The following is a 22,969-nucleotide window of genomic DNA, read 5'->3' as shown; positions in this document are numbered from 1 at the left end:
TAACCCTGGGCATGTCACTTAATATCTTTGTGCCTCATTTTTCTCATTTGTAGCACCTTCCAGGGTTGTTATGAGAACAAAAATATATAATTTGTGAATATACATTTTGCAAACTTTGAAGTGCTTTATGAATGCTAGCTATTATTATTAATATTTTATATATATATTATTATTAATATTTTTAATATATGAGTCTCTTTTTCTGAGGCAGGTAAGTGGTGCAGTGGATAGAGTGTTGGTCCTGGACTTAAGAATTCCTGAGTTCAAATCCAGTCTCAGATAATTATGAGCTGTGTGACCCTGTGTATGTCACTAAACTTTTCTGTAACTTAGTTTCCTCATCTATAAAATGAAGTTAATAATAGTTCTTATCAATTAAAAAGTTTTTGCACAAAGACAATGCAATCAAGATTAGAAGGGAAGCAGAAAGTTGGGAAACTATTTTTACAGCCAGTGTCTCTGATAAAGGCCTCATTTCTAAAATATAGAGAGAAGTGAATCAAATTTATAAGAATACAAGTCATTCCCCAATTGGTAAATGGTCAAAGGATATGAACAGGCAGTTTTCAGTCACATGAAAAAATTATCTAAGTCACTATTAATTAGAGAAATGCAAATTAAAACAACTCTGAGGTGCCACATAATACCTATCAGATTAACTAACATGACAAATCAGGAACATGAGAAATGTTGCAGAAGATGTGGGAAATTTGGAACACTAATGCATTGTTGGTAGACTTGTGAACTGATCCAACCATTCTGGAGAGCAATTTGGAACTACACCCAAAGGGATATAAAGCTGCATAACCCTTTGATTCAGCTATTGCTCCTACTGAGTCTATATCCCAAAGAAATCATCAAAAAGGGAAAAGAACCCACATGTACAAAAATATTTATAGCACATCTTTTTGTGGTGGGAAAGAATTAGAAATTGAGGAGATGCCCATCAATCAGGGAGTGGATGAACAAATTATGGTATATGCATGTAATGAAATACTATTATTCCATAAGAAATGATGAGCAAGTGGATTTCAGAAAAACCTGGGAAGACTTAGATGAACGGATGCTGAGTGAAGTGAGGAAAATCAGGAGAACATTGTACACAGTAATAGCATCATTGTGTGATGACCAATTTTGATAGCCTTGACTCTTCTCAGCAATGCAATGATCTACGACAAATCCAAAAGATGCTTGATGGAAAATGCTAAAGCATACTATTTTCTCTCTTTGTTGTTGTTTTTTTCTCTCTCATGTTTTTCCCTTTTGTTCTGATTCTTTTTTCATAATATGACTAATGTGGAAACATGTTTAATATGATTGTGCGTGTATCACCTATATCAGATTTCATGCTCTCTTGGGGAGGGGGAGGGATTTAGAACTCAAAATTTTATAAAAGTGAATGTTGTAAAACAAAAATAAATAACAGTGCCTGTCTTTCAGGTTTGTTGTGAGTTCAAAATGAGATAATATTTATAAATCACTTTGTAAACCTCAAACCACTATATAGATTCTAGCTATTAATACTAATATTAATGTTAAGTCCTTTTCCTAAGGCAGCCAGCGGGGTTCAGTGGATAGAGCCTAGACCTGACATCAGAAAGACCTGAGTTCAGATTCAGCATCAGATACTTACTACCTCTGTGACCCTCGGTAAATCACTTAGTCTGTTTGCCTCAGTTTCCTCATCTGAAAAATGGAGCTAATAACAGCACCCACCTAACAAGTTGTTTTGAGAATCATATGAGGTAATATTTGTAAAGTAGCGCACTTTATCACCTAGTTGGTTCTTATTAAATGCTTTTTTTTATCCTTCCCCTCCTTCCCTCAGTCATCAAAGGAAACATTCTTTACAGAATACTCAGGACCTCAAAAATCTTGATAGAGTTGTCACTAAACTTTTAAAAATACTGTGTTACTTACAGAGGAATGTTTTATATCACCTTCTCTCTCTCTGTCTCTCACTCTGTCTCTCTGTCTCTCTCTGTCTCTCTCTCTCCGTCTGTCTCTCTCTCTCTGTGTCTCTCTGTCTCTCTCTGTCTCTCTGTCTCTCTGTCTCTCTCTCTCTGTCTCTCTTTGTCTCTGTCTCTCTGTCTCTCTCTTTCTCTCTGTCTCTCTCTGTGTTCTCCACAGATCATTATGGATATTCATACTTCTGGGGACAAGTACTTCATAGTAAAGAAGATGTCTGAACTGTCTTCCAACTGCCCCCACAAATTACTTTTCTCAACATTCCAGCTGGCTTTGAAAGTGATCGTTTCCAATAATGGCTAAGACATTTACAACCATCACGAGTTCTTTAAAATACATTCTTTTACCCAGTGGAAAACATTGGGAAGCTAATCATTTTAGTACTAGCTCTCAAGGGGAAGAAACCTAATACTGTTGCTTTTCCCAAAGTAAGATTTACTAATCTATTGCAAATGAAAACCTTAACATCTTTATCACATCTCATTTTTATTATATCCCCCCCCTTTGAAGATACGTGATCCTCATATCATTCAGAAAGAATATGACAGGGCATGCCATGTTATGTAATTATACTATGATAGAATTCTGTTATTACATAATGACATAATCTTATAGATGGAAATATCACCATTAAGCCAATGAACAGGGAGATGGCAAGTCTAAGAACTGATTTTTTTCTAGTCTCTTAGACTAGGAAGTTGAAACAAATAAGGGTCCTAAATTCAGAACAGTCATAATCTAAGCAATAGTGTCCTTCCTGTCTGTATCCCACCACACTAGCTTAAAGATACTTGAGGGCTAGAACAATGGGATTCATTATAAAGCACTGAAAAATCTCCTGTCATGAACAGTTTTTTTTTTCTATGAAAGGAGGAAGAACATGGTTGTAACAATATCCAGACTGCTCCCTCAGACCTGAAGTCACAGACTGATTAGAAAACTCCCTTAGCTCTATTTGATTTCAGGTAAGTCAGAGGTAACTTTTGGAATTATAGGGATCATGCAACCAAGTTCATTCATAGGGTATCATAGCCAAGCTCATGATCTGGGAAATATTTCTGTTCAGAAAGGAAATACTACAGGGTTGGGATGAGGAGGGGGGAAATGAATGGGGAGGGAATAGCCACAAGGAAGACAAACTTCCTGATTCTCAAAGGAGACTTAAAATGTAAAAGAATCAAATAACTAGAATCTAAAGCAGGAGATGCCCCTCACTCAAGCCCTATCTGAACAAATTGTGGCATATGAATAAGTGGAATATTACTGCATTGTGATGAAAAACGAGATGGTTTCAGAAACTCCTAGGTGGCAGAAGGAAGTGAGCATAACAAGGAAAACAATTAAATCATATGATGTAAGAACTCCTTTCATGTATCTGGAAGACTTCCAGGGCCAGTGCTCTATTCACTGCTCCACCTAGCCACCCCTAAACCTTTTCTTTTTTTTTTTTTTTAATGCACAGAAAAGTGGTGCAGTGAATAGAGCACCGGCCCTGGAGTCAGGAGGACCTTAGTTCAAATCTGGCCTCAGACATTTAACACAAAAACTAGCCAGGGGACCTTGAGCAAGTCACTTAACCCCAATTGCCCTCCAAAAACAAAAAGAAAAAAAAATGCACAGGAGAGAATGGAAGGCAGCACAGCAAAAGGAAAAGTTTTGAACGCAATGTATAGAATTTATTATATACCTTTAAAAAAAGGAAATGGTATAAAATGGAGATTAATGTTTTCATTTTTGTTGTTCACTTGTTTCAGTCATGTCTGACTCTTTATGACCCCATTTGAGGTTTTCTTGGCAAACATATTGGGGGTATTTGCCATTTCCTTCTCCAACTGATTTCATAGACAATCTAATTTGTGCTCAGCTACATATATAGAAATGCAATTTTGTGCTGTTTATGGTCAGAATAGAAAATTACAAAGAGAAACAAAATGGGTACCAATTATATGGCTTATATAAATATTATAAAAATAGTTCCGACCTCATCAACTCCCTGAAAAGGCCTCAGGCACCCCTAGGGATCCACAGACCATACTTTGAAAGCCTAGGGCTCTTTCCAGTTTGAACACTTCCACATCAAGCAAGTTTGGAGGGCTTTCTAAAAGCATTTTCACATTTATTACATTTGTAAGGTTTCTTTCCAGTATGTGCATTCTGATGCCTAAGAAGATCTCTACTCTGGCTGAAGGCCTTCCCACAATCATTACATTTATAAGGCTTCTCACCAGTATGAATCCTCTGATGTACAGCAATATTAGAGGGCTTTCTGAAAGCCTTTCCACATTGATTACATTTGTAAGGTTTCTCTCCAGAATGAATCCTCTGATGTGCAATAAGGGATGACCTCTGGCTGAAGGCTTTCTCACACTCATTGCATTTGTAGGGCTTCTCCCCAGTATGAATTCTCTGATGTACACTGAGGTTGGCACTCTGGCTGAAGGCCTTCCCACATTTACTACAAGTATAGGGCTTCTCTCCAGTATGGATCCTCTGGTGTCGAATCAGGTCCCTACTCTGGCTGAAGGCCTTTCCACACATGTTACATTTGTAGGGCTTCTCTCCAGTATGAATCCTCTGATGTCGGAGAAGGTCCCTGCTCTGGGTAAAGGACTTCTGACATTCATTACATTTGTAAGGCTTCTCTCCAGTATGAACCTTCTGATGTACATCAAGGTTGGAAGGCTTCCTGAAAGCTATTCCACACTGACTACATTTATAAGGTTTCTCTCCAGAATGAATTCTCTGGTGTGCACTAAGAGATGAACTCTGGTTGAAGGCTCTTCCACATACATTACATTTGTAGGGCTTCTCTTCAATATGAATATTCTGATGACTGAGAAGATGCCTACTCTGGCTGAATGCCTTCCCACATTCATTACATTTGTAGGGCTTTTCTCCGGTATGAATCCTCTGATGTACAGCAAGGTTGGATGGTTTTCTGAAAGCCTTTCCACATTGATCACATTTGTAAGGTTTCTCTCCAGAATGAATTCTCTGATGTGCAATAAGGGATGACTTCTGGCTGAAGGCCCTCCCGCATTCATTACATTTATAGTGCTTTTCCCCAGTATGAGTTCTCTGGTGAACACTGAGGTTTGCACTCTGACTGAAAGCCTTCCCACATTTATTACATTTATAGGGTTTTTCTCCAGTATGAATCCTCAGGTGTTGAAAAAGGTCCCTACTCTGATTAAAGGCCTTCTCACATTCACTACATTTATAAGGCTTTTCTCCAGTATGAATCCTTTGGTGTCGAACAAGGTCCCTACTCTGACTGAAGTTCTTCCCACATTCAGAACATTTGTAGGGTTTCTCTCCAGTATGAATCCTGTGATGTACAACAAGGTTGGAGAGCTTTCTGAAAGCCTTTCCACATTGACTACATTTGTAAGGTTTCTCTCCAGAATGAATCCTCTGATGTGCGATGAGGGATGAGCTCTGGCTGAGAACTTTCCCACATTCATTACATTTATAGGACTTTTGTCCAGTATGAATATTCTCATGTCTATGAAGGTGTCTGCTCTGGCTGAAGGCCTTCCCACATTCACAACATTTGTAGGGCTTCTCTCCAGTATGAACCCTCTGATGTACAGCAAGGTTGGAGCGGTTTCGGAAAGCCTTTCCACACTGATTGCATACGTAAGGTTTCTCTCCAGAATGAATCCTCTGATGTGAGATGAGGGATGACCTCTGGATAAAGGCCTTTCCACAGTCAGTACATTTATAGGGTTTTTCTCCAAAATGAATCCTTCGATGTACATCAAGGTTGGAGAGCTTTCCAAAAGTCTTTCCACATTGGTTACATTTGTAAAGTTTCTCTCCCGAATGAATCCTCTTATGGACAGTAAGGTTTGCACTCTTGCTAAAGGCCTTCTCACATACATTACATTTAAAAGACTTCTCTCCACTGTGCATATTCTGATGACTATTAAGGTCAGTACTTCTGATGATGGGCTTCACATATTCTTTGTATTTATGGGGTTCTTCTGCAGTAGGAATGTTCTGGTCTCCAACAATACCTTCATTTTTTCTGAAGGCTTTCCTATGTTCGTTACATTCAAGAGGCTTTTCTACACTGTGAGTATTCTGACATTTAATAAGGTCCTCACTCTGAAAAATGGCCTTCCCGTATTTATAAGATTCATTCCATTTCTCTGTAGTTTGAACCCTCTGATGTACTGTAATAGAGGAGAGATGGGACAAGGTTGTTCTAATGTCATTGTTTTTACAAGGCATTTCTTCACTACGATTCTTCTGATGCCCCAACAGGTCTGGGATCAAGGTCAAGGTTGTTTTACAGTGATTACCTTGAAAATCTTTCACTCCAGTGTGTTTCCCATAAGTATGAGCAAGCTCTAATGTCTGATTGAAGCATTCCCCATATGTAATGTATTTGGAAGAGCCATTTCCTGAGGTTATTTTCTTACACTGAATTAGATCTGAATTTTGTCTGAAGCTCTTTCCACTTTGGTCATATTCACAGTGAATATTTTCTACAGGAAATCTTTGCTGGTTAGAAATTGTTGACCCCAGGATAGAACCTCTATCATCTCTCCATTCACTGGAAGTTTTCCTGAATATAATTTTTAAGTGTCTGGAATCACTCTCCCAGTAGCCTTGATTTTTCTCTAAATTGATATTGTAATCCCAGAGTTCTTTCAAATCAAAGTCACAGGAAATGCTCAGCCTTGGTGTAAATTTCTTGATTTTCAGCCTGGTTTCCCCACCTAAAGGAAACAAGTAATATAAATATATCATCTTATTTCTATTGATTCTTCTGAATCAATTCTTATTGAATACCTCTATTCTATTTATTGATAGAAAGAAGACTGATTCATGTTTAGCATTACTTCAGTCTTTTCTCTTTGGACTCTTGCCTTCTTTTCTTTCCACTTTATACCTGAAATTCAGAATACACCTGGGCTTGCCAGCCCTTTGACTACTAGGGGTACCCCCCCCACTCTTGTTCCCTTGTCCTCTCTTCAACATCCAGAACCCATCAATTCTGCATGACTATTCACATGGCTTAGACAACAGGGTAGTTACCAGCACTATTCCTCCCCATGAGATAGAGGATCATCCAACCTTACCATCTTCCCTGCCACTGTCCTAAGGTCCTCCAGAAGCCAGATGGTGCCATAATGCATGGCATTATGCCATGGAGTCAGGAAGTCTCATCTTCCTAAGTTGAGATCTGGCCTCAGACACTTAACTAGCTGTATGACCCTGGCAAGTCACTTAACCCTGCTTCCATTTCTCATCTGTAAAAATGAACCAGAGAAGGAAATGGCAAATCACTCCAGTATTTGTGCCAAGAAAACTCCAGATGGGATCACAAAGAGTTGGACATGACTGAAAACAAATGAACAACAACAAGTAAATGCCTGTTGATTGACTGACTCACAAGAAGCCTTCAACATAAGCAGCTCAGGAAGTGGGATCATAATGATTAAATGACATGACCAAGTTATACTACTTAGAAAGGAAGAGCTGGAACTTTAACTCCCATCCTGTTACAGCTGGCTCAGAACTCTTTCTGTACTCCTCCATTGCCTCTCTCCATTTGAAGAGGAATTCTTTCTTCAAAAGTCTTCTGTTGATAACTAATTTTAATTGTGTTCTGATACACAACTTATATATTTAATGTTTCTGGTTTTCTCTGGTTGTTTTGTTTTGTTAGGCTCTAGTGTTCAGTCCAATTTTAGTAAAGGTGCTGTGCTAGGCTGAGTAATAGGTGTATACCATTTAATTGTCATTAAGTAATTGCCATAAATCTATGCAGCCATAAACCTGGGAAGCAACCCCTGTGGAAATGCAACCGGCCAATTGTTTCCTGTATGTTGGAGCCTTTGTACCTCAGCAGTCCTAGCTACTGAAAACAGCCAAAAGAGTGTTCTCACCATTAAAGTCCTTGGGATGGCTCAATGGCTCAATGTGAGAAACAGGTACGATTTTGTCACATTGGGATGGCATACAGAATATGCATTACTATTTGCTTTGCCTTTACACCATAGAGATCATGGGACTTTTCAATCTGACTTGCAAAAAACCTTTCTATGTTGTCTACTCCAGCAGGATGTAAGTTCCTTAAAAGCAGGGAATCTTGCTAATTATTTTACCTCCCTAATGATTAGCACAGTGCTTTGCACATAATAATCAGTCAATATATACTCTATCATTCATCCAATACTTCACCACTGACACTACAATCGCTCTGTTATCATATTCCTGGGGGGTGAGAGGGTTCCTCAAATAGGCTGATCAGGGCCTGCCCACTCCTAACCATTTGGTGTTATTTTTGCACAGCATGGGTTGATCAATATCTTCCACAAAATGTAGTGCTGAATACTGAATATACTACTTACTAACGGTGTTCCCGGAGTAAGTCACAATACAAGGGGCCTATCGATTCACTTGGTATGGACACTATGCTTCCATCCATCCAGTCTCAATCTATGCCTGCTTCTCTTGGCTTGCTATGCACTGCTATTGAATTTTCAGTCCCCTGACACACTTAGGTCTTTTTATGCATCAATCAAGACCTATCTCCCCTACATAAATCTATGTAGCTGATTTGTTGAACTTCCACGTAAGATTTCATATGCATCCCAACTAAATTTGACCTTATCAAATGTCATCCATTGTTCTCCTGGCATTTTATCTGCTTCTAAAGGACTTGCTGAGATTACCATCAATGTGAACCAAATATAGAATGGGACAAGCATTGCTTCAGAGCTATATTTCATTCTTCTAACAAGACTCTAAAGGCAGTGAACTTATCTCTCTTGAATCACTCTCAGGGCTTAGGGAATTGTCTTAGCCTTTATGGGAAATAGAACATTAGCCCAAAAATTAAACAGCCATGGGGAAATGACTCAAAAGCCTTATCTCTGAGGCAGCTAGTTAGTGTTATGGATAGAGCACTGGACCTGGACTCGGGAAGACCTGAATTCAAATCTGGCCTCAGATACTCACTAGCTGTGTGACTCTGGGCAATCCAGCTAACCTGTTTGCCTCAGTTTCCTCAATTGTAAAATGAGGATAATAACAAAACCTACCTCCTAGGGCTGTTGTGAGGATCAAATGAGATACTATTTGTAAGGCATTTAGCACAGTGCCTGGAACACAGTGGGTACTATATAAATGCTTATTCTGTTTCCCTTTTCTGGGACAAAGGAAATCCCTAAGAATGGGGAAGGAGAAAGGTCTATGTCATGCCAAGGATCACTTTCTCCAAAAATTCAGGCAAACATCAGGCAAGAGAAATCAGAAAAGTAACTTTTTTTGATAAGGACAGTCTATCAAAGAGCTCAGATTTAGCCATTTTTAGCTGACCTCAAGAGCTTTGAGGAGTTCCCTATATTTCTAAGTGTGCCCTACATTTCCAAATATTGACTTCTTGAGGTAACAGCCTTGGATCTTCCTGATCTGACTCACTCACCTGAACAGGGGTTTATTGAATCTTTACTCTCCAACATCCATGGTACTTCCCCTCGGTCCAAGTGGGAGATCAGATCTTCTTTGGGAACTGGAAGCCCTGCTCATGGTAAATAGGGAAGTTCTGAGGACAGAGAGCACTTCAGAATTTAGTTCTCTTCAGTTTTCAAGGAAAGGGTATAAGCTATAAAGGGCCAGAAGATGGTGCCAAGCACCCTTTTGGATGATCTATGTGATTGTAATGGGAACTATTGGAGGCAGCAGGGAAAAGATTATGGAACCATTTGGAATTACAAAATTCATTATTTGCCTGTCTCTCTCCATGAAAAATGTAAACATTCTATATCTCCCATCATTTTCACTTGAATTTGAGAGGAATATCAAGGAAGAATAAAGACAAACTTGCCCTGTTAAGCCCAAGAAATAAGGCTTAGTTTAAATGATCTGCAAATTTAGGTTTATATCATGTAGAATATCATAATGATTAGACAATTCCAAAGGTGAAGGGGGTTGCCTCAGAAAGTAGGGGTTCCAGAAAAAGTAGGATTTCCCTTCACAGGAGGTCAAGTAAAAGTTGATTGAACACCTTTCAGGGAGGAAATTTTGGTTCACATGGAAGTCTGTGAGGTGAGTCTCAGGCCAAGTCAGAGATTCTGTAATGATGATTTATTTAATCTTTGACCTGAAGCTCCCTGAAATCTGAAAGAAACAGCTTAAGGAACAACAGATAAAGCTGCTAGCTTCCTATTAGATAAAATGTAGACTTTTATGTTAGAGAGCAGGAACACCCTATCTCTTGGACAAAGGGGAACTAGAAATCTCTGTTCTCCAGTAATAGATAGAAGCTTGAAACAATGTGCACTTGGTAGCTGGGGTTTGGGAGGCAGGGAATGATGGTGGAGTAAAGACATTCCCTTCAATGGCAGAATTGAAATAGCTGGTTTAGGGGTGGTGTAGAAAGGCAAGTTGACCCTTACCCAGGGAAAGCATGTTCCAGGAGTTCTCCAGCATGACATCCTTGTACAGCAGCTTCTGGCAAGTGTCCAGGAGGCACCACTCCTCCTGGCTAAAGGCCACAACCACATCCTTGAATGTCACTGATTCCTGAAACACCAAAAGCTACAGAATTTAGATCTGGAAGTGTCTTTAGACTTTATCTAATCCAACCTCCTTGATTTAGAGAGAGGGAAACTGAGGCCTAGAGAACTCAACTTGACTCTGCCAAAGGTCAGACTGGTCATGTCAGAGCCAACATTTAAAACCATAATCTTTAAGAGCCAAATGGAATGTTGAGGAGGGCAGTTTGTTCTGGCAGTTGGAAAATAGTTCAGAGATATTTTACTGTGAAGTTCTTGACTATATGGAGTCAGCAATCAAGTATCTGTTTATTTGTGATCTATGAAAAACTATGGAGAAGTCAGAGAGAGAAGTTAATGTGAAATTACTTTCTCATCAAAATGGACCTAAATTGCAATAAACAAAGAAACTTTATTAAGAAAATTCTATGAAGAGTTTGTGGGTAAAATAAACCCATACAGAGGAGAAATGTGAAAAAGAGAAGGGAAAGTATAGCAGAATAGGATGGAGGGAAATACAGTTAGTGATTATAACTGTGAATGTGAATAGTATAAACTCATCCATAAAATGGAATTGGACAGAAGAATGAATTAGAAACCAGAACCCAACCATATATTGTTTAAAAGAAAAACTATTGATCACAATCACCTCCAACACCTGTAAAATATGACTCTAAACAAATTTTAGAGCTACAGAACCCACTAAGTAACAGAGAGAAACAAATCTTCCACTGAAGGCAGACTGGCAGGCCAATAAGAAGGGTTTGTGTGATAGTAATGGAATATAAAAATCCCCCTGTATTGGCTTGGTTTTCAAATTGATTGTGTTAAAACCCAGAGCTTGTTAAGCCCACCTGTGGGATGGACTTGTTGATGTGAAAAGACAGTCCTGAACTGGGAGGAGCCCTGGACTTTTGAGAGCTGCCAAGGACTGAGGAGACATGGCTGTTTTGCTGGTACTTTGTCTGTCTGTTTTGATGTTGTTTTGCCAGATTTGTCCACTGGTGAAAAACAGTCCTTTTGTTGAAGAAGTCCTGGAACCTGGCTGTTGGCTAAGAGCTCCTGAGACTGTCCTGCAGACAGAGAGTGAATACTGTCCACTGGTGAAGGGCAGTGCTGTTGTTGCAGGGGTCTGGGAACCTTTCTGTTGGTTCAGAAGCCCTGAAGAAGGATTTTCTTGTTGTATGTTTACAGAAATCCTGAGAGAGGGTTTTGCTAATGTTTTCAGGGGTTCTAGGACTGTTCTACAGACAGAGGATGAATTAATGAAGAGACTGGCAATGTATCTTGTGGCCTTGCTAAGCCTTGTCTCCCCAGTCCTTGGCAGCTCTCAAAAGTCCAGGGTGATTCAAAGTGGCCCTCCACAATCCTCTCAGTCTCTCTCTCTGCCTCCATGAGGATGCTGATTTCAAAAAATTCTTCTGCCTCTCTCTTGTCTCTCCAAATCTACGTCACCAGCTCCTCCCAGTTCAAGACTGTCTTTTCACATCAACAAGTCCATCCCACAGGTGGGCTTAACAAGCTCTGGGTTTTAAGACAATCAATTTGAAAACCAAGCCAATACAGGGGGATTTTTATATCCCATTACTATCACAGTCTGTCACAGTGCACTAGGAACCAAGAACAGTCCCACATGAGCTTCTCCAAGCCCCTGGTGGCCCTAACCAGCAGCCCAGACCAGCCGGAGCAGACTTCAGGAGAGTGAATCACCAGCAACTGTGGTGGTTTCCATACTTCTCAACCCATAAATGTCAAAGAGAAAGTAAAATGTCAGCTGGGAATTCTGTTGGAACTAGGTGACAGAAGAGCTCAGGGCCCTGCCCCTGGGGTGAGAGGTGGCTGGGGCACAGCAGCTAGAGCTGCTGACACGTGGCTGCCTCTGGAGCTCATGGCCTGCAGCTAACAGGGGGACCAAGCGACCATTCAGAGGGTGATTGCTCTTGCTTTGGTCAAAGCTTGGATCTGGGTCGCACAGCATTGGGTGGTGGTCCTGGGGTGTGTGGCCAGTGTCCCAGAGCTTGTGGTGGCTGTAGAGAAAGTGCCCTCTTCAGACTTCTGACAACATTTGCAAAAACCCCAGTGATTTGGGACAAAGCTCTCCTCTCTGGAAGCAGAGTTCTACCATGGCAAAGAGCTCAAAAGTCAAGTAATTGACGGGCAAGATGAGCAAGCAGGGGAAGTGTAATCAGGCCATAGAATCTTTTTGGGGGGACAAAAAGGATCAAAACATGGAGCCAGAAGTCAATGAAGTCAAAACTCCTGCATCAAAAGCTTCCAAGAAACTTATGAATTGGTTACAGGCCATGGAGGAACTCGAGAAGGATTTTGAAACTCAAGTAAGAGAAGTGGAGGAAAAATTGGGACGAGAAATAAGAATGATACAAGAAAATCATGAAAAGCAAGTCAAAAGTCTGCTAAAGGAGACCCAAAAATATACTGAAGAAAATAACACCTTAAAAAATAGACTAACTCAAATGGCAAAAGAGGCCCAAAAAGCCAGTGAGGAGAAGAATGCCTTAAAAAGCCGAATTTGTCAGATGGAAAAGGAATTTCAAAAACTCACTAAAGAGAATAATTCCTTCAAAATTAGATTGGAGCAAATGGAAACTAATGACTTTATGAGAAATCAAGGTATTATAAAACAGATCCAAAAAAATAGAAGGCAATATGAAATATCTCATTGGAAAAACCACTGACCTGGAAAATAGATCCAGGAGAGACAATTTAAAAATTGCTGGACTACCTGAAAGCCATGATCAAAAAAAGAACCTAAAAATCATCCTTCAAGAAATTCTCAAGGAAAATTGCCCTGATATTCTAGAACCAGAGGGCAAAATAAAAATTGAAAGAATTCACTGATTGCCTCTTGAAAAAGATCCCAAAAAGAAAACATTTAGGAATATCATAGCCAAATTCCAGAGATCCCAGGTCAAGGAGAAAATATTACAAGCAGCCAGGAAGAAACAATTCAAGTACTGTGGAAACATAATCAGGATAACACAAGATCTAGCAGCTTCTACATTAAGGGATCAAAGGGCTTAGAAGATGATATTCTAGAGGTCAAAGGAACTAGGATTAAAACCAAGAATCATCTACCCAGCAAAACGGAGTATAGTGCTTCAGGGGAAAATATGGTCATTCAATGAAAAAGAGGACTTTCATGCATTCTTGATAAAAAAAAAAAAACCTGAGCTGAACAGAAAATTTGACTTTCAAATACAAGAAGCAAGAGAAGAATGAGAAGCTAAACAGGAAGAAGAAATCATAAGGAACTTATTAAAGTTGAACTATTTACATTTCTACATGGAAAAATGATCATTGTAATTCATGAGACTTTTCTCAGTAAGAGGACAGTTGAAGGTGATATATATATATGTATGTATATATGTATATACATATATATGTTTTACTGTCATTTAATTTGGCTTAAGAAGGCAATAACATACACACTCATTTAGGTATCTTACCCAACAGGAAAGTAGAGGGGAAGGGGATAAGAGGGGGAATGATAGAAGGGAAGGCAGATTGAGGGAGAGGGTAGTTAGAAGCACACACTTTTGAAAAGGAACAGGGTCAAAGTAGAAAACTGAATAAGTGGGGGACAGGATAGGATGGAGGGAAATACTGTTAGTTTTTCATAATATATCTACTATGGAAACATTTTGCATAACTATACATGTACAACCTATATTGAATTGCTTATCTTCCCAGTGGGGTGGGTGAGGAGGGAAGGAGGGAAAGAATCTGGAAATCAAAGTTTTAAAAACAAATGTTAAAAAAAATGTTTTTTACATGCAACTGGGAAATAAGATATACAGGCACTGGGGTATAGAAATCCATCTTGCCCTACTAGAAATTTGAGGGGGTATGGGGGAGGATATAAGAGAGAGCAGATTGGGGAAAGGGGTATTTAATAGGCTCACTATTTTGGGGTGGAGGGTAGGGGAAAGATGGGGAGAAAATTTGTATCTCAAAATCTTGTGGAAATGAATGATGAAAACTAAAAAGAAACAAATAACAAAAAAGAAAAACCATTGAAACAGAAAGATAGTTAAAATAAAAAGTTGGAGTAAAATCTATTATACTTCCCCTGAAGTAAAAAAAAAAGGTAGGGGAAGTAATCATGATCTCAGAAAAAAAGCAAAAATAGACCTAATTAGAAGAAATAAATGGGAAATTATATTTTGCTGAATGGTATTATTGACAACGAATTAATATAAATGCTAAAGATATGTGCACAAAATTACTTAGCATATACATTCCAAAAGATAAGTTAAATCTCTTACAAGAAGAAATATACAGTAAACTATAATGGTGTTGGATATCAACTTATCCCTCTCAGACCTAAATAAATCAAACCAAAGTATTTAAAGAACTGAATAGAATTTTAGAAGTTAGATATGCTAGACCTCTTGAAAATTTTAAATGAGAATAAAAGGGAATATCCCCTAAATTAAAAAAAGAAAAGAGAATATACCTGTTTCTCATCTGTGCCTGGCACATAAACAGAAATTGACCCAGTATTTGTGCATAAAACCTCAAAATCAAGACCACAATATCAAATTCATCTTTTATTGTCCATAATTCAAGAAAATTTTCATTCAATAAAGATAAAAAATTAATTAGAAACTAAATAACATAATTCTAGAGAATGAATGGGTCAAAGAACAAATTATAGGAACAAAAAAAATTTTCACCAAAGAAAACAATTAGACAACATACCAAAATTTGAGGAATATGGGCAAAGCAGTACTTAGTGGAAAGTTTATATCTCTAAACTCTTTCATCAGTAAAAGAGAGAATAATCAGATAAACAAATTGGGTGTGCAACTAAAAACCTAGAAAACTAAAAAGTTAAAATACAATTTGAAAAGAAAATAGAAATCTTGAAAATAAAAGGAAAAATTAACAAAATAAAAATTTTCCATTGAATTAGTAAACAAAATAGGAGATGACTTTAACAAATAAAATAGATGACACTAGCTAATTTGATGTTTGCAATTACCAGTATGTAATGTAACAGCCAATGAAAAGAAATAAAAGCAATTATTAGCAGTTATTTGGCCCAACTATATGCCAATAAAACTGAAAATCTAAATGAAATGAATGAATATTTACAAAAACATAAATTGCCCAGATGAAAACTAGGAATAAAATACTTAAATAACCTATTCTTAGAAAAATAAATTGAACAAGCCACAAGTGAACTTCCAGAGGAAAAACCTCAAGTACTAGATGTATTTGCATGTAAATTCTTTTTTTTTAAACAATTGGGGTTAAGTAACTTGCTCAAGGTTACACGGCCAGTTATTTCTGGGTGTGATGCTAAGTATCTGAGCCCGGATTCGATCCACAAGTCATCCTGACAGTGGAGCTGGTGCTCTTACTCGCTGTGCTACCTAGCCACCCCGACATGTAAATTCTACCAAACATTTAAAGGACAACTAATTCTAATACTATATAAATTGTTTGGAAAGAATAATTAAAGAAGGAGTCCTACTAATTTCCTTCGTTGACACAAATATGGCCTTGATACCTAAATCAGAGTGAGATGAAACAAAGAAAAATAGATATATTTCCTTAATGGATATTGATGAAAAAAAAATTTTAATAAAATATTAACAAAGAGACTGTAGGAATATATCACCAAGATTATGTACTATGTCAGGCTGGATTTATAACAAGAATGCAGGGCTGGTTCAATATATTAGGAAAACTATAAGCATAATTGACCACATCAACAACAAAAGTAACAAAAATTATAGGGTTATTTTTATAGATACATAAAGAGCTTTTGGCAAAATACAGCACCCATTCCTATTAACAATGCTAGAAACCATAGGAATAAATGGAGCTTTCTTTTTTATTTTAAAGCAATCGGAGTTAAGTAACTTGCTCAAGGTTACATGGCCAGTTATTTCTGGGTGTGATGCTAAGTATCCAAGCCCAGATTTGATCCCCAGGTCATCCCAACACTGGAGCTGGTGGTCTTACTCGCTGAGCCACCTGGCCACCCCTAAGCAATTGGGGTTAAGTAACTTGCTCAAGGTTACATGGCCAGGTGTTTCTGGGTGGATGCTAAGTGTCTGAGCCTGGATTCGATACCCAGGTTATCCCCACACTGGAGCCAGTGCTCTTACTTGCTGTGCTACCTGGCCACCCCCAATTGGAGCTTTCTTTAAAATGATAAGTAACATATGTCTAAATTTGGTATCTGTAATGGGGATAATCTGTTCAGGGGCAAAGCAAAAATGGCCATTTTCACTTACAGTTCAATATTGTACTAGAAATGCTAATTACAGAAATTTAAAAAAGAATAATAAATCAAAAGAATTAGGATAGGCAAAGAGGAAAATAATAATCCTTTATGCAGTGGATATGATGGTTTACTTAGATAACTCCAGAGAATCAACTAAAAAAACTAATGTAAAAAATTAACACCAGAAAAGTTGCAGGATATGAAATAAACTAACAGAAATAACCAGCATTTCAGTAACAAATCCAGCAGGAAGAGATAGAGAATTCCCATTTAAAATAGCTACAGACAGTATAAAATCCCTGGGAGTCTATCTGCCAACACACACACACACACACACACACACACACACACACACACACACACAAACACACAAATAATATGAACACAGTTTGAAAAAAACATAAATGAACTACCAAAAGAAAATAAAAACCAGGACCAAATGGATTTACAAGTGAATCCTACTAAACATTTAAAGAACATTTCCAATACTACATAAAGTACTTGAAAAAAATAGGTAAAAGGGGAGTATTTATTCACATAAATAAAGAAACTAAATAATTGGAGAAATATTAACGGGGTAGGTAGGCTGAACCAATATAATAAAAATGTCAATGCTACATAAAAATTACAAAACTACATAAATCAGTTTATTTTTTAGTGTCATGCCAAACTATCAAAGAATTATTTTATAGAGCTAGAAAAATAATAACAAAATTAATAAGGAAGAACAAAAAGGTCAAGAATATCAAGAGAAATGAAAAAGAGTCATCTTTTCACAGTGGATATAGCTCTGGTCCTGGAATCAGGAAGACTTAAGATCAAATCTCATTTCAAATAAGCCCACCTCTCATTATAATATTCATTTTTAAATTACTTATAAACCAAAAAAGTTGATTTCCACCCTCAGGAACACTCACTTCCAAGGGCATATGAACATTATGTGGGTTCCAAAAATATTTATAGATCTTTTTGTGGTGGCAAAGAACTGGAAATTGAGGGGATGCCCATGAATGGGGGAATGGCTGAATAAGTTGTGGCATATGAATGTAATGGAATACTATTGTGCTATAAAAAAAAATGATGACAGGCAGACTTCAGAAAAACCTGGAAAGACTTGCATTAACTGATGCTGAGCAAAGTGAGCAGAACCAGTAGAACATTGTACACAGTAACAGCAACACTGTACAAGTGACGAATCTTGATAGACTTAGCTCTTCTCAGCAATGCAAGGATCCAATACAATTCCAAAAGACTCATGATGGAAAATGCTATCCACATCCAGAGAAAACTATAGAGTTTTCCTTTTTGTTCTGATTCTTCTTTCACAACATGACTAATGTGGGAGTATATTTAATATGATTATACATGTGTTACCTATTCCAGATCGCTTGCCCTCTTGGGCAGGGAGCAGAGAATTGGAGGGAGAAAAAAATCTGAAACTCAAAATCTTTTTCTTTTTTTTTTTTGCTACTTGGAAGGGAGAGGTCAGGGTAATTGGTGTTAAGTGACTTGCCCAAGGTCACAGGGCCAGTAAGTGTGTCAAATGTCTGAGGCCTCATTTGAACTCAGGTCCCCCTGACTCCAGGACCAGTGCTCTATTCACTGCATCACCTAGCCACCCCAAAACTCAAAATCTTAGAAAAGCAAATGTTGAAACCTATCTTTATGTGTAATTGGGGAAAACAAAATACTATTGGGGGAGGAGGGAAGGCCAGGTAGGGTGTGTGGCAGTGGGGATTTTAGGACCATGCAAGGGTTACAGAGCTAACTGTTTAGGTCCCTGTCACCACTGAGATGCTGTGATTCTAAAACTCAATCATCCCTAATAGGAGTTGAATAAGTATTTGTTAACAATAAGAGATCAAAGACAGAGGGGAAGGACCCATAGGTACAGAAATAGTCACAGCTGCTCTCCATCAGTTGGGGAATAACTGAATAATATATAGTCTGTGAAATGGAATAGCATTGTGCCTGAAGAAATAGGGACTGGGAAGTGACTAAAGAGACATGGGAAGATTTGGGCGAAGTGAGCATCATGAAGTGAGAAGAACCAGGAGAAAGTTATGCACTATCTATGATACTGTAAAGGAAAACTGCTGGGAAAGATTTCAGAGTTCACTTTTAGGTCAAAGCATTTGCAGACTAATGTGCAAAGATGATTTGCTTGACTGTACATATGTGTTACATGAGACAGATTTGAAAAAACCAAGCAGGGCAAGAAGCTGGATGGGGGTAATACCAGTGATGCACAAGAAAAAAAAAAGAATAGAAAATGTCCACAAGCAAGAGAAAACACAGAAAAGAGAGGAGGAAGTTCATATGGGGGAAATGACTCATTTGCTGTTCTTCTATGACTATGGAAATGTTCATATTTGCTGATATTTGTAAAGTTTGTAGACAGACTCCACTGATCTGAGATGGAGCCCTGTGGGTGCCGGAGGCCATTCCTTATAACTCCAAGCTCCCTTGTTGAGATAGGACTGGATCCTGTGCAGGTTGAGCTGGGGAGAGAGAAGGATCACTGAAGGGAAGGAATCTTGCCTTTCCCCTCCCAGGTCAGAAACTGACCATCAGGACAAGGACCTACAAAGGGCAAGCTACAAAGGGCTGGTGAGAGTACCTCTGTTCTCAGAGGAAAGGTTCAAAGCAAAATATAAGGGGTAGTAGTTAAGCTCTCAGCCTTGGCAACTAACAAGGTCCCCCTAGGCCTTCTTCCCTTCCTTCCAAAATTCTTGACAAGAAGTGAGAGAAATTATTATTTTACTATTATATTAAGTATCAATTATTAAATTAGGATCCAGGCTTTTTCTCCTTTATTTCCTCATGTAGGGCCCAGCCCCTAAAGAAGGTCAGTCAGTCTCTGAAGGATATGGCTGATTGATGAGATTACTCTTAACTCTCAGGAATATGTTCCTCAATCTTGGGCTGGATCCCACCCAATCAGGGTAGGGGGGAGTATGAACAGAGCACAGTCATGGTGAGTTCTTACCCCAAGGAGAACAGCCCTGTCCTTCTGCCCCTCCATTAGAATTTAGGGTGACTGTAACAGCAAGCACCCTAGCATACCCAGTATGTCTGCTAGCATAGGTTCTTTGATTTTCTTTTCTAAAGGAAAGTATCTCAAAAAGGGTTAACAACATTACTTTAATCATATATACCATTCACTTAGTTCAGGGTAATAAGTCAGCATGCTGAACTTCAGAAAATACAAACAGAAATTAAAAGCAGACAAAAAAATACAGAGAAAATAACACAATTCAACATACCAACAGACAGGGCTTCTAGCTGTCTGACCATTACATACATACATAGTTAGCTACCAGAGAGAGAAGCACCAGCATCTGGGTTTTCAAAGCCAGGGGGCTCAACAACTACCCAGATTGATCCACTGCCTAATTAGAAAATAACAAAAGGTGTGGGCCTTCCTGAAAAATAAGCCTCCCCTAAGCAAGCTTCTCTTGTTGGGCTCCCAGTGAGGCCCATTAAGGGGCAGGGAAGATCTTCAAATTCCCTTACCAATATAGTGACCCAGCTCATCAATGAGAAAACCAGCCAGAGCAGTCTTGGTGGAGATGGATTCTCCTGTCCAGATTGCTGGAGGGGGCTGAGTTCTCAGCAGGAAGAGCTGAAGACTTCTAACCCACCTCCTCATTAAATGTCCACTAATCAGGGTTGAGTTCTCTCATCAGAGAATTCAGTGTCTTCATTGGGGGTCTTTGGTTTTCCAAGAGAAACCAATGACAATTAATTCATTGATTATTAGCTAGCATGATTAATAAAATGATTGTTAATTGCCCAAAAACTTTGTCTCTCGAGTTTTTTGTCACACAAGAACACAAAATTAGGTATAAGAGGAAGGGAAAGATTGGAAAGAGGCAAATTTAGGCTTGATTGGAAGAAAAATTTCCTACAGAGCTGTCCAAAATCCAAATGAGCTGCCACAGGACAAGGAGGGCTCCCCTTCCTAGATATAATTAGGACTGCTGGGGCATGTGACAAAGGAGACTTGACTGATGAAGTGCCTGATACCTTCAGATGCTGTGATTTGGAACTCAATCCAATTTAATAGGGGATGAAAAAATGTTTGCTGCCCCAACGAGATCAAAAAGGGGGAAAGTACCTATACATGCCCAAATAACCACAGAAGCTCTTTTGGCTGTATCAAAAACTGGAAACCAAATCAAAAGGGGAATAGGGGAAAGAAAAGAGGAGAAGGAAGATAAGAAATACTAATATAGCATGGATTGTATGCCAGGCACTGTGCCAAGCACTTTACAAATATTATCTAGTCCAATCCCTCAAAACAACGTGGGAAGAAGGTTCTGTTATTATCCCCATTTTTATAATTAAGGAAATTGAAGCAAACAGAGGTTAAGTAACTTGCCCAGAGTTGCACACAGCTAGAATTTACATCCTGACTCCAGGTCCCGCACTCTCTTCCACTGGGTCACCTACCTGCCTCTCACAGCTGAATAAAATATTCTCAATGAGTAAAATAGAATATTGTGCCGCAAAAATAAACCTTAGTAATAGGAGGGATTCAGAGAGACCTGAAAAGACTTGTATGACTTGAGGCAGAGTGAAGTGGGCAGAAACAGAAGGACAATTCCTAGTGATTGAAACTGGAACTTCAGCACTCTGGTCAGAGCATGTCCAGACCAGACTAATGTGTGAAGTTATTTGACTGTAATTAATTTCTAGAAGAGAGCTTTAAAAAGTGTAGAAAGACAAGAAATCTTAGGAGTAGTGCTTAGAGATGTAAAAAAATAAAATAAAATAAAGACTATCAATCCATTAAAACACAACAAAGGGATTAAATCCAAGTTTAGAAGGGGCAATGACACACATGGCAATGTTGTTAGTATGTAATATAAATTTAATATATTTTAAAAGAAATCATTTCCACATATTGGTGGATTGATTGATGGATTCACATGCAAACTTCTTTTGCTGTTCTATGTCAGGAGAAATGTTCATGTGTGCAGATGCTTGTCAAATCTGTGACTTGATTGCACTTACCTGGGATGGCTTGTTCCAGGTTGCTGGGGCCATACCCTCTTGCTCCATGCTCCACTCTTGGGTCAGGCCTGAATACTCAGCAGGATGAGCTGAGGAAGGAGAATAAGACTTGAGGGGAAAGGGTCTTTCCTTTCCCCCGAAAGAAAGGAGGCTGGCCATCCCCACTAGGACCTATAGAGGGGAAGGTCTTAAGGAGGGTGAGAGTCCCTGGTCCTGCCTTCCTCAGTGGAGAGAGTCAAGTCAAAAGAGAAGAGCATAGTTAGGCTCAGGTTTGGCAACTAAAATTCTGAAAATAAACAATACCCTACATTCTGTTCTACTTTCCACCCAAATTCCTCCCTTGAAGACCCAAGGGGCAGAAGGGCCTTTGGTGTCCCTGCTGGACCGATCGCAGACAGATCCTTGAGTTCTTCTAAATCAGACCTCTCCCTGCGCTCCCTCCTCCATTCTTCACACCCATACTGTGTCTAGACACCTGATTGAGTTGGCAGGGATCGAGGCTAGTTGCTGGATAGAAGGGGAATTGGCCAGGGGAAAGCTGGAACTGAGAGATAGCATCCCTATGAGGATAAGGCGACCTGAGGGGTGGGCGAACTCAGGGTCCTAAGTCTGGTGGATGGAAAGATCCTCAGGAGGGCCCAGAATTCGAAGAGGGTCCAAGATGAGTGAGAGACTAGGAGAGAATCCCTGAATTCTGGCCGGGCACTTGGGAACTGGGGAAAAAAATCGGAGACAGAGAGGGGCCAGGGGCCTGGGTAAGGCAGGATTTGGGGAGCAAGACATCCTCCTCCAGTCCTGAGCCCCAGCTGAAGGGGTGGAGCTGGAATCCTGGAATCCCAGAATCCTGGAGGGGAGTAAGGATGCCCGGGGTCCTGGGTCCCGGCTGGGGTCTGGTGTCGAGAGTGGGGAAGACCGGGCGGTCTCTTTTTCTGATTCCTATATATATGAAGTGCCCCGTGATGGTTATGAGCGGAGCCCCCAAGCCCACCTCCCCTCCCTGGGGGTGTCGGCTGGAGCTATTGCCCCCGAGACCTTCCACTGCTCCCACCAGGCAGGACCAGGACGCACCGCTGCGGGTCTCTCTCCCTAGGCTGGGGTGCACTGCCCAGTGCCGCAGCCGCCGCTCCAGACTGCCCCTGCTGCCGCTGCCGCTGCCGGTGCCGCCGCCGCCGCTGCTACTGCTACTGCTGCTGCCCTGGCCGCCACCCGT

General features: G+C 39.5%; 1 pseudogene; it reads right to left on the bottom strand.

Annotated features, from left to right (window-relative positions):
* Positions 1-22,967, bottom strand: part of LOC138173105 (zinc finger protein 721-like) — a 74,129-nt pseudogene extending 51,162 nt beyond the window's left edge.
* Positions 22,968-22,969: the final 2 nt, after the last annotated feature.

The sequence above is a fragment of the Petaurus breviceps genome, unplaced genomic scaffold, assembly GCF_028583685.1.
Source record: "Petaurus breviceps papuanus isolate PSGF00001 unplaced genomic scaffold, PetGlider_PUasm1.0 563, whole genome shotgun sequence".
NCBI lineage: Eukaryota > Metazoa > Chordata > Mammalia > Diprotodontia > Petauridae > Petaurus > Petaurus breviceps.
The sequence above is the reverse complement of the archived record's forward strand: the minus strand, read 5'-3'. Positions and strand labels throughout refer to the sequence as shown.